At 43.6% G+C, this 12,721-nt stretch overlaps 1 protein-coding gene across 10 annotated transcripts in view; it reads left to right on the top strand.

The window, feature by feature from the left end:
* Nucleotides 1-12,721, top strand: part of Lmntd1 (lamin tail domain containing 1) — a 220,304-nt gene that overhangs the window by 63,711 nt on the left and 143,872 nt on the right. The gene's annotated exons all lie outside the window — the stretch shown is intronic.

The raw sequence follows: 12,721 nt of genomic DNA, 5'->3' as shown, positions 1-12,721 counted from the left end.
GCAGAACACAACAGGCTTGGTTCTTCGGATATCAATTCCATTTGTTTAGCAGCCCTTCAGCATACACACAGCTATCGAAATGTTTTGAGTACATTCTGTGCTGTGAGGGGAAACGTTCGTTCCTTCTTTCTTGTTTGTTTATTTTTGAGATAGGGTCTCTGGTAGCTCCTGCTTCCCTTGGCTGGCTACGTAGATAAGGATGGCTGTGAATGTCCGGTCCTCCTGCTTCTCTCAAGTGCTGGGGTCATGTGTGTGCCACCACACCAGCTTCTTCAGGTGTAATACCCAGAACCTCATTCTTCCATGTCTAGGGAAGAGAGCAGAGAAAAAGGGCTGGAGAGGCCTGGCATGTTGGTGCATGGCTGTAATTCCAGCACTTTGGGGGTGGAAGGCAGGAAGATCAGGATTTTAAGGTCATCTTGTGATACATGGAGAGTTTGAGGCCAATTTAGGCTACGTGAGACTCTTTCTCAAAGAATAGAGTACACAAGAAGATACTCAATGATGTTTCTTTAAGAAATCATGGTGAAGAGTGAGATCCAGGAAAGGCTCCAAAGCTACACAGAGAAACACTGTCTTAAAAAAGAAAGAAAGAAGAGAAAAGGAGCCTTAGCGGTTGGTGCTGTGCTGTTTGGACCCCTCACCCAGGAGTCGGCATTTGTCACTGACGTGGAGCTGCTGGCCGCCGTTCTGTCTGCTGCTTGACTGATGCGGATCTGCTTTGTACTGCGTGTCTGGGATGTCCGGCCCTTGCCCCCAAAGAGAGACGCCTGAAGACATTTCAAGGAAATGTGCACAACTTTGAGAAGAACCTCCTGCGGTGTTCTTGGTCACCTGATGGAAACAAGGTAGTCGCTGGTTCAGCAGACAGGTTTGTGTGCGTGTGGGACACCACAGCAGAAGGAACCTGCATAAGCTGCCTGCCATGCTGGCTCCATCAGTGAAGTGGCTCTCCACCCTGACGAGCCCATCATCCTCTCAGCATCCAGTGACAAGAGGCTGTACATGGCTGAGATTCAGTGAAGATGTGGACTGGAAGGCTCCCAGGCTGTGGGACCTGAGGCTCAGACTGCATGATTAGCCAGAGTCATATGGTGTCCAGGCTGACCTGCCTTCAGATGACCGTCACTAGCAAGCAGCTGGAGGTGATGGCCATACTCCAGCAACCACTTGTACCCCATTTACAGGACAGCTGTGGCCTCCGGTACCACCTGCCAGATTTCAGGGATTGGTTTCTTTTTACAAAAATAAGATGTCTTCAGAGGGACAAACACTGGGTTTGAGGTCTCCTGTTTTTTAACCTATGCTGGAGACAGGCCATGTCACTTGAAATTTGTTAGTTGCATTTGTTTTCTGTTTTATTTTAAATTGAGTAACTGGCTTGTATGATATTTTTCTTTCTGTGTTTGAGTCATTTTATATTAAAAATCCAAACAGATACCTTTTTACAAGAACAAAAAAAAAAGAAAGAAATGGTGAAAGACAAAAACCACATGATCATCTCATTAAATTCAGTAAAGCCTTTGACAAAATCCCAATACCCCTTCATAATAAAAGTACTGGAGAGATTAGGAATACAAGGAACATAACTCAACATAATAAAGGCAGTTTGCAGCAAGCCCATAGCCAACATCAACTTAAATGGAGAGAAACTCAAAACAATTTCACTAAAATCAGAAACAAGACAAGGTTGTCCGCTCTCCATATCTATTCAGTATAGTACTCGAAGTCTTAGCTAGTGCAGTACAACAACTAAAGGACATCAAAGGGATACAAATTTGAAAGGTAGAAGTCAAAATACCTTTATTTGCAGATATATGATATGATAGTGTACCTAAATGACCCAAAAAATTCCACTCACAAAAATCAGTAGTCCTCCTTTATACAAATGACAAATGGTCTGAGGAAAAAAATCATGGAAATAGCACTTTTCACAATAGCCTCAAATAATATAAAGTATCTTGGGGTAACTATAGCCAAGAAAGTGAAAGACTTGTATGATAAAATCTTCAAGTATTTGGAGAAAAAAAATGAAGATATCAGAAGATGGAAAGATCTCCTATGCTCATGGATTGGTAGGATTAAGATAGTAAAAATGGCCATTCTACCAAAAACAATCTACAGATTTAATACACCCCCGTCAAAATTCTAACACAATTCATTACAGGTTTTGAAAGGACAGTTTTCAGCTTCATGTGGAAAAACAAAAAAGCTAGGATAGCTAAAACAATCCTGAATACTAGAAGAACTGCAGGAGGGATCACTGTCCTGATTTCAAGTTGTACTACATAGTTATAGTTAAAAACAAAACACAGCATGGTATTGGTACAAAAAGAGACACGTTGATCAGTGGAGTCAAATTGAAGACCTAGACAAAAATCCACACACCTACTGACACCTGATGTTTTATAAAGAAGCCAGAAATATACCCTGGAGAAAAGACAGCATCTTCAACAAATGGTGTTGATGAAACTGGACAGCTGCATGTAGAATGCAAATCTCTGCTTACCACCCTGCACAAAACTCATCTCCAAGTGGGTCAAAGACCTCAACCTAAAACCAGATAACACTGAATCTGATAGAAGAGAAAGTGAAGAATACTTTTGAACTCATTGGCACAGGAAAATACTTCACAACAGAACACCGTTAGCACTAAGATCAACAATTAATAAATGAGACCTCATGAAAGTAAAAAGCTTCTGCATGACAAAGGACACCATCATTTGGACAAAGTGGCATTCTATAGAATAGCAAAAGATTCTTATCATCTCCACATCTGATAGAGGGCTAATATATAAGAGCTGAAAAAAAGTGAACATCAAGAAAACAAATAACCCAATTAAAAATGGGGTACAGATATAAACAGAATTCTCAGAAGAGGAAACTTAAATGGTTGCGAAACACTTAAAAAGATGTTTAACACACTTAATCATCAGGGAAATGCAAATCAAAACTGCTTCGAGGGTCCATTTTACACCAGTCAGAATGGCTAAGATCAATTACACAAATGACAGCTCATGCTGGTGAGGATGTGGAGTAAGGGGAGTGTTTATCCATTGCTGGTGGGAGTGCAAACTTGTGCAACCGCTATGGAAATCAGTCTTGTGCTTCCTCAGGAAGATGGGAACCTATTTAACCCAAGAGTCAGCTATACCACTCTTGGGCATATATCCAAAGGACACTCCATCCTACCACAGAGACACTTGCTCAACCATGTTCACTGCTGCTCTATTCATAATAGTCAGAAATTGGAAATAGCTTATATATTTTTCAACAGAAGAATGGGTAAAGAAAATGTAGTACCTTTACCTAACAGAGTATTATTAGGTATTAAAAAATGAAATCATGAAATTCCCAGGTAAATGGATGGAACTAGGGGAAAAAAATGATCCTGAGTGAGGTATCCCAGACCCAGAAAGGCAAATATAGTATGTATTCGCTTATATGTTGATATTAGTTGTTAAGTCAATGATAACCCAGCTATAATCCATAGAACCACAGAGGCTAGGTACAGAGTAAGGAACTTGGAGGGCCAGATAGCTCTCATTAGGAAAGGGAAATAAGTAGTTATGGGTGAGCGGGGAAGCTGGAATGGGAGGATCAAATGGCAAGCAGGGGAAAGGGGATATGAAGGAATATGGGGAAAGAGCACTGAAATTAGGGAGCATTTGAGGGGTAGTATGGAAACTTAGCATAGCAGAAGTTTCATCTAAGTGAAACCAAATAATGGGGTAGACAGAGTCCCAACTGGCCCTCTCTTATCACCAAATGAAGCTTCCAGTATGAGATTGGGTTACATTTAATTGAGCTGTTGGCCAAAGGAGCCCCATGGAAATCTCCAAACCACATTAAAACTTGATAAAACCTGCAAGAGACTGTGATACTTGAGTCAAGACACATGTCTTACCTAGTGTGTTCCTTAGACACACATCCCCTCGGGGCATGAGGCAGAACTGACACAGCAGATCGAATAGTCAAGAACAGAAGAAGCCTGTGCTGTCTGGTGCAAAGCTGTGAGCTGTCGTCTCAGGAGAGGCAGATACAAGTCTGTCTTATCCTTTCTCTAGTTCCCTCTGATTAGGCCTATTTCAATGTGTGAATGAAATGGCATTTCTTTGGCTCCCATTTCCCACCCATGGGATGGAAGCTACATGATGGGTATTATGCCATTTGGAATACTAGGACCTCAATTTCTCATCCTTTGGCTCATGGAGTTGGAGTAGCATGCTAAGAAGACTCGAGATATCTGTGCACTCACCCTCTGAATTCCACACTCCTCAAGTGGAGATGTCACTGTCATCCATGCTATTAGCATTAGTGCTGTGGCCAGTAGATTTATTTACCCAGGGGTGTTACTAAGGTCTGTGATGTTCTCTGCTTCACTAAAAGCCAGAAGTTCTTGGAAGGACTAGGTTTATTCAAGGATGGCTTCAAGAATAATGGAGATTTAGATCTCCATCTGCAAAGGCTCCAGGGTACAGAGAGCTTTGAGGGGGAGGAGAGGGTTGCACTGAGGTGAGGGCTGGGGATGGACAAGGACTTTCTCTGCAGAGTCCTTCCTCTTTGGATGCCAGCCTCCTGGGGCAGCAGCTGCATTTTAGGCAAAGACTATGTGGGAAGGATAGGTTTCTAGGGAACAGTAAAAGATGAGGGGAAGATTTGGAAGGAGAAATGAAGCCAAAGCTCTGGATTAATCCTTCATATCTAAATGTTCCTCTGAAATAACCAATGTCATGACTTTGAGACTCTGGACATGTTTCTGCCTCTGTACTCACAGAGTAAGTATGGTTTCCATGCACAGTATCTCTGTACTGTCAGTTCTTCGTTCCATTTCCATAGGGTAAGGAGGTGGAGAGGGGAAACTTGGGTCTTGACAGGATGAGATAGTGTAATTCTAAACGGTCTTATTAAATAAGAAACACAGAGCCAAATAGAGAGTTAAAAGCCCAGAGATCGAGCAGTAGCCAAGAGCTAAGACCACCTTATCTTACCACTCGCTGCTGTCCTTCCCCTGAGCGAGAGAAACCTCCTTTCTGTGTCCTGTCTTTTTATTGCCTTTCTGTTCTGCCTTCTCATTGGCTGTAAACCCAACCACATGACTTCCTCGTCACTGCCTGTCTATATAGACCTCCAGGTCTCTATGGTTGGTACTGGGATTATAGGTTCATGTCACCATGCTTGACTGTGTCCTTGACCACACAGAGACTCTGCCTGCCATGTGATTGGATTAAGGGCATGTGTGAGGAGTTGACAAGACGTTTTAGGATTTGTGCGACAAGATAGGGAGAGCTTATGGCCCCCTGCAGTTAGTTAGCAGAGACCAAGAGGAGTGCTTCTCTCCAGCAGAATGTACTAGGGAGGGAGAGGAAGCTAAAGGAAGGAAAGGGAGCGGTTGGTTTCCAGTGAAGTGCTGTTACAGAGGGAGAAGCAGTCCGTAAAGCCACCAAGTTCTTTCCCAAAGGAATTGGCCTATCTGTGACCACGTAGAGAATGTCAGGCGTAGGGCCACTCTCAAATACACTTGCACTGAAAAGCCCTTGAGCAGATACTGAGGACAGGGCTGTGGAAATACAGGCTCAGCTGCAAGCTGGTTGTCCTTACCAAGGAAAATGAGAAAATAGGTAGCTGGACAGAATGTTATCCAGACTTGACCTTGAAAACTACCCTTCAGTGAACCAGAAGTTGACAGGATTCGGCCATAAAAGAATTTATGTCTCTGAGGGCCATTGAGAGCAACTGAGCAATCAGTCCTGAATTGGTTGAGATTGATACCTGGATGTTATATGAAAAAGAGGCCGGCAAGGAACACCCAGCCTAAAACAGTGTCTCCCCAGAGAAATGTCTCCGTGGTTTGCAGAGAATCAGCTGCACCAGTGGCTTGTATTGGGCCTTCAGGGAGGAGAATAGAGAAAGAGAAAAGGTACTTAAAGAAATTACAACTGAAATGGAAATGTATTTTAAAACATTAATTTACGTATCCAGCAGGCTGAGAGCAAAGCAAGTCACATTCTGGTTAGAAACCATGTGAAAAGATCAAAGATGGGCCAGAGAAGATGGGTGCTGAGAAAGTGTTTGCTGTGCCATTGTGAGGACCTGAGTTTGGATCCCTAGCTGCAGGGAGCCGGGACAATCGCTATTATAAGATGGCGCTGACTTCCTTGCATTCTGAAGATTTATTACTTCTAAGACAATGCTTTCGATGAAATACGCGCCTCGGCTTTGCACATGCGCAAGCTATATATTGGTCCCTAACCAATCCTGTGGTGCCTGGTGGTGGCAGGCTAAGTTCAGCCAGCAATTCGCGCCTCTTTTCCCTATATAAAGCAGCCGCTTTTAGTGCTCGGGCCCCTCGCTTCCAGCTCTCCCTTAACCAAAGGCTCTCCAATAAAGTGTGATCTGAGAAGAATCCTTGAGTGGTGGTCGTTCTTTCTCGCTGGTCGAGAGGAGACCACCGCACCTAGCAACCAAGTAAAAGCCTGGGCATAATTCATACACCTGTAACTCCAGTGCCAAGAACAGAGACAAGCATATCCCAGGGGCTCGCTGGACAACCAGACTAGCCAAAATAGTAAGTTCCAGGTTCAGTGAGAGACTGTGTCTCAGAAAATGAAGTGGAGAGCACCTGAGAAAGACACTCAGCATCAATCTCTGGCCCTCCACATGTACCTGCAAAGGTCTACATACTCATGTACACTTACATTACACACACACACACACACACACACACACACACACACACACACACACAACACCCCCCCTCCATACTCATATCAGTAGAAAAAATTTGTATTAAAAATATCTCTTCTTTCTTAACTGGTTTAATATACAATTGTATAAAACAATATAATTTTCAGTCTAGAGCATAGTATGTGATATATTTACCAATTTATTATAGATATGTAACTCATACTCTGGCTAAAAGGAGATCAGTGACAACAAAGCTGGGTTAAGGGAATGGTTTCATGCGGTAATTCAGATCAACAGGAATAAACAGAGGGCTAAATAATAAAATGAGTAATGCAGGCTTGGCTTTTTCTTAATCTCTCAGCTTCTTTAAAGCCAGTGATATATAAATTAATAACCATATCAGTTTGTGAACTATATATATGTATGTGTGTGTGTGTGTGTGTGTGTGTGTATGTGTGTGTAATACATGTGTGTTTGTGTAGTACCACAAAGAGCAGGGAGGGAAATGGCACTATGTGGGATTATTTTTTCTGTCATTCAATAGTTCTTAGGGGTATACCATGACTAAAGAATCTGCAATAAAAGAACTGTACATTTTTGCAGGTAACTATCAGTCTTGGCATCTTCCTGAACCAGGGACTGCTGCTTGACTATAGAATGAATGCCAACAGCTCCTTCTAGCTTCACAGCATAGCTAGAAAGCAGCTGCATGCGGAAGATATCTGCCTAGTCTGAAAGATGCTCAGCGAAGAGAGGAGTATGTTGACGTGTTCTGGCTGCTCAGCATGTCAGTCAGCTTCCGACAGACAGTCCCAGGCTAGCTCACCTGAAGGGATTGTTATCGATGACATTGGATTTGCTAGTCTGAGAGACAGTTAATGGCTTCTTACAGCGCAAATCACTGTGAATACTTGACCCGTGACTAGTAAAACACATATATCCAAAAATTTGGCAATAAATTAACAATTCCCAGTATGGGAGGGGTGTTTCCCTGATTAATTCAGAAGGGTCTGTTGGTGTGGTCGCTCTGACCTATGGACTGCTGACCTCAGTGCTTGATGCCAGTTTCATTGTCTTGTTCTCAAGGCTCAGCACATGCATGCATTTTGTCTCTCCTCTGTGCCAAAGCTGTGAACCACATCCCCAGCTTTCTCCACTTCTCACTTTTTCTATTACTTTTGTCCACGGCCCCCAGCGAGGTCTGAGGACCACTTGCCTGGACTCAGTAGTGATGGTTATGGTCTTACTCCGACTCTTATCCTTCCAGGAGTGCTGTTGGTCCTTTGCTTAGTGACTGTATTTTTAGTGTGTATACACAGACATTTGTAAATTGAGTATTCTTGTCAACCTGTGTCTGTCCCTGGGGAAATCTATGAAGAGCTTGAAAGACTTTATAACCATGACAGTGAGACAGAGCAGAGCAAGAGCCACATGACTAAAGAAGCCAGGACTGGGCTGCAGAGACAGCTTGGTCAGCAAAGATCTTGATGCACAAGGAGTTACAACTCCAGAACCAGCAGTCTGGGGGGGGGGGGTGCACTTCATGACCCAGCACTGCTGCAGGTGGAGACAGGTGGACCCTGTGAGGCTCGATGGCTACACCATGTCATCCAATCGGTGAGGTCCAGATCAATGAGAGACAAAAAAAAAAAAAAAAAAAAAAAAAAAGGCTTGACCTTTAAAGTTCTGCGGTGGGAAGGGAACTCGGACCCTTACCAAGCCCTCTGCCCTGCTTCACACACGGCCTTGGGGCCTGGTGGGGTGTTGTAGCTTTACACATTCCATCCATATTCCAAGGAAAAAGGGGGAGATGGAGAAAGAAGTCCTAGAAACACCACACAAGCTTTCTGATTTTTGTTGGCTAGAATGTCAGCTACTATTCCCAGCAGCAAAGGATGTTGGGAAATGTACTTCTTCCTGTTGACATTATGGCCTGTTAAAAGCCAGAATTCCATTATCTCAGAGGAAGGAGTCAACAGGCAGAGAACTGAGCAATGAGCAGTCTGTGTCATAGAGCCCAACTGCTTTTGTGGCAAGAAGTGTTTCAACCCGTATCAGAGGTTAAACTGTCAGCATGGTATGGGTGCCATCCCTGAGTGCCTCCTCGTAAGATCATTCTGTGAACTAGGGAAGAAGGTGCCCCCATTTTTATTAAGTCTAGATAGTTCCTGAAACACAGAGGATGAGTAGTATACCTGAGCCACAGTCAGTCCACTGCAGTTGATAGTTGCTCCCTGGGTCAGATCCCTGGGCATGTGCCCATCCACATCACTGCAAAGGATCTAAATACATTGCTCTTTTTCAGCATAACGAACAGTAGAATTCTTAGTGGGATCTAGTTTTGTCTCTGTTACAATGGGAGTGGGGTCCTACGTGTGAAGAAAACCAAATCAGTCTTTCCCTTCGTTTGGATGGTGTGATCAGTTGTCAGGAGCTCTAGTGAGTCAGCTGATGGTGGCATCCCACCCTTCCATTGCTAAGCATCGACTTTTTTTTTTCTGCCTCTAGAAATGAGGAATTGTGTGAAGTTTAACTTTAGTGGGTGCAATGTATTTGTTCTTGTGGAGTATTTTTATTGCTGTCTATATGTGTGTGAGGGGGTCTGTCTGTGTGTCTGTCTGTGTGTCTATGTGTGTCAGTGTACATGTAAAGGCCTGAGGTTGATGTCTTAAGGCTTCTTCAAGCACTCTCTACCTTGGCTGTTTTGTTTTGTTGTTTGACCTTTTAAAAGATTTATTTTTACTTTATTTGTGTGACTATTTTGCCTGCATGTATATACGTTCACCACATGGGTGCTTGGTTTCCTTTGAGGTCAGAAGAGGACATCAGATCCCCTGGAACTGGGAACTGAACTGGGGTCCTCTGTGGTACAGCCAGTGCTTTAGCCTCTGAGCTGTCTTTCTAGCCCCTTACACATTATTTTTTGGAGATGGAGTCTCTCACTGAACCTGGAGTTGCTGTTGGGACAAGACTGACTGGCCAGCAAGCTGCAGGTTTCCTTCTCTCTCAGCGTCCCCAGAACTGGGGTTACAAGCTCGTATCGTCATGCCCAGCTGAAGCACTTCATTGTTTTTCAATTGTAAATTTTGTGTGTATGAGTGTTCTGTCTGTATATTTGTATGTGTACCACTTGCATGCCTGGTGTCAGAAGATGCTGGAAGAGGGCATCAGATTCCCTGGGACTGGAGTTGCAGATGGTCATGAGCTGACGCATGGGTGTTGAAAACCAAACATGGGTCTTTGGCAAGAGCAGTAAGTGCCTTTAACTGCTGAGCCATTTCATGGCCGCTGAAACTCTGTGTTCTTACAGCTACGAAGGCAGATCGAATCTTTCCAGACTCTGGGTGATGCTGTCAGTTTGTCTGTCCAGGAGAGTGGCTATGCCATTGTGGAGCCTCACCAGGAGTGAAAGCCTGATGAGAGGTTGGTGGTGGGAAGTCAGGCCAGAAGGAGTTGAGCTTGAGTCTACAGAAGGTTCAGTCTGGTTTGATTGCACAAGAAAAAAAAATCAGATTTGTTTTGTTAATATACAGTGACATATGTTTGGCATATATTTTGTCTTCTAAGTGCCAAATTCCTAGGATGTTACCTTGATTTTAAAATCACCTATGCTTTCCGTTTGAAGGTGAGGGCTGTACTTTCTCACCTGGGACCAAGCCTTCCTACCAGGGCTCTATTGTATAAATATTCCATGTCAGCTGAAGTGAGGAATGGTCTGCTTTTCAAATAACTGATGAAGGTAGAGAAGATTTAATGTCTGTGGAATTCATTATTATTTCAGCATGTTCTGAAGATGGATTTTCATGGCTCTTTGTTTCCATTAATCATGCTGTGGTTTTCCAGGAAGAACTCAAGGAAAGTGGGGAAAAAAGAGAGACAGAGATGTAATTTGGGGATTTAACGAGGCAACTCCATGTAGTTAAAGGAGGTTTATTTGGGGGTAACTTACAGCCAGTAAAGGGGTTGGTTACAGGATCCGGGAGAGGTAAGGTGCAGTCCATTGGGGTTCTCTGGAGAACTCTGACTTGGTCTGCCATCCAGCATCCAGGATCACAAGGAACCAAGAGAGCCGGCATGTCCGGATCTCGGGTCTTAAGGGTTCCTGTCCCAGACCCGCCCCAGGGGCAGGTCCTAGGTAGGTGTGGCAGTTACTGGCTGCCTCACTGGGACAGTGCTTCAAGGTCAAAGCTGGAACAGCTACCCACTACAGAGATAGCTTTTTTAAAAGGATTATTATTGAAATTTCCAAATATATTTAAACAGTAGAGTAATGCTATTATGACCTTGACAGTTCCCAGCACAGGCAGTCTTGCTTCCTCTCCAGCGATCCCCACATCTTCCCTCCTTCCTCGGAACAGTTTTGGAGTCAGTCTCCAAGCGTGTACAGACTCTCTCACCTGTACAGGCAGCCACTTCCGGTCCCCATGAAGACAGGCCCTGGGTCTCTATGGATACCAAACTGCACAGGTGCTCAAGCCCTTTGTATTAGATGTTGTCTTCAGAATACCTGTGCAGTCTCCTCTCATGAATTGTAAATTACATTTTGATTCCTAATAAGCCTAATCCATGTAACTACTTGTTACATCCATCTGGGGAGTGTTGTAGCAGGACTCTTAAAAGGTTCTTATTGATAAAATCTAACCTGAGGCCAGTTATTGGGATGAAATGCTGGAAGATCAGAGAGACAGAACAAGCCACAGCTTCCTCACCTGGCCAGTTCCTCAGGTGTTCCTGTTTCCTCAGACTGGATGCCTCTCAGCTGAACTATGCTGCTCAAAGTCTAAAAGCTTGACCAGCCAAATGTTTAATCAGCCAAATGCTTCTAGTTCCTGGTCCTCATGCCTTATATATCTTTCTGCTTTCTACCACCACTCCCTGGTATTAAAGGCTCACTTCCTGGGATTAAAGGTGTGTGTCACCATGCCTGGCTGTTTCCAATGTGGCCTTGAACTCACAGAGATCCAGAGGGATTTCTGCCTCTGGAATGCTAGGATTAAAGGTGTGAGTACCACCATTTTCTAGCCTCTGTATCTAGTGGCTGTCTGTTCTCTGACCCCAGATATATTTATTAGGGTGCACAATATTTTGGGGAACACAATGCCACCACAGAGTGTCATCAGGGAACCATCTGAATGTTTCCACTCTGGTTGGTTGATCCACAGATACGTAAATCCTAAGACCACACAGACTACAGATGTACTCTTGTTTTAAGGATTGTATTCCCAAGCGCAGTCAGTACAGAGCCAGGGACAGCATTGCCGCTGAGTGTGACAGTTTATTCCCTTTTCTTTTTAAACGTTAGGGTGTGTCATTCAGTACCAACAGGCTCAGCTGTTCTCTCTCCAGTGCATACAATGTCCATTAAATACATAGGCTCATTTTTGTTGCTTGTTTTGCAACTTGAAAAAAACACTCATGTGGGAGTCATATCATGAGCCTAGATGTTCCCTGTTTCTGACATAACATTTATCATACTTCCTGCCTATGCCTGTATTGCGTGCCTGTGTATGCACTTTTGTATGCAGGTGAGCACTTGCCATGGCATGCATATGAAGGGAACTTTTGGGAGTCATTTTTCTTTTCACCATGGGTTCCAGGGATCAAACTCGGGTCCTTGAGGATATACTGAGAACACTTTTTCCTTCTGAGCTGTCTCTCTGGCCTTGAGTTTTTCTTTTTACAAGAATACCTTACACATGGTGCCATGAGCTTCCTGTAGTGTTGCATCATGAGGAAGAGATGCAAAGTTGTTACTATTGATGTGTTTTTGCTAGATAATGGCATCCACATCCTTTCCTTAGACACTTCTTAGTCAGTTTGTCACCTGACATTCTCAGCCACTCATGATCATCACCTAAGTCAACTGTTTGAACCACCATTAAATCAACAAATTGAGCTACTTTAATTTTGCAAAATGAAGATATTTCTATTCTATAGTTTCTTCTACTTTTACTGGCTAGAATAATTTGCCAAGTGTTATTTTCTTAAGAGTTCATAGTTTGAGTTGAAGGCTAGAGAGTCAGCACCACCCTAC

This window comes from Peromyscus maniculatus, chromosome 3 (genome assembly GCF_049852395.1).
Source record: "Peromyscus maniculatus bairdii isolate BWxNUB_F1_BW_parent chromosome 3, HU_Pman_BW_mat_3.1, whole genome shotgun sequence".
NCBI lineage: Eukaryota > Metazoa > Chordata > Mammalia > Rodentia > Cricetidae > Peromyscus > Peromyscus maniculatus.
The sequence above is the reverse complement of the archived record's forward strand: the minus strand, read 5'-3'. Positions and strand labels throughout refer to the sequence as shown.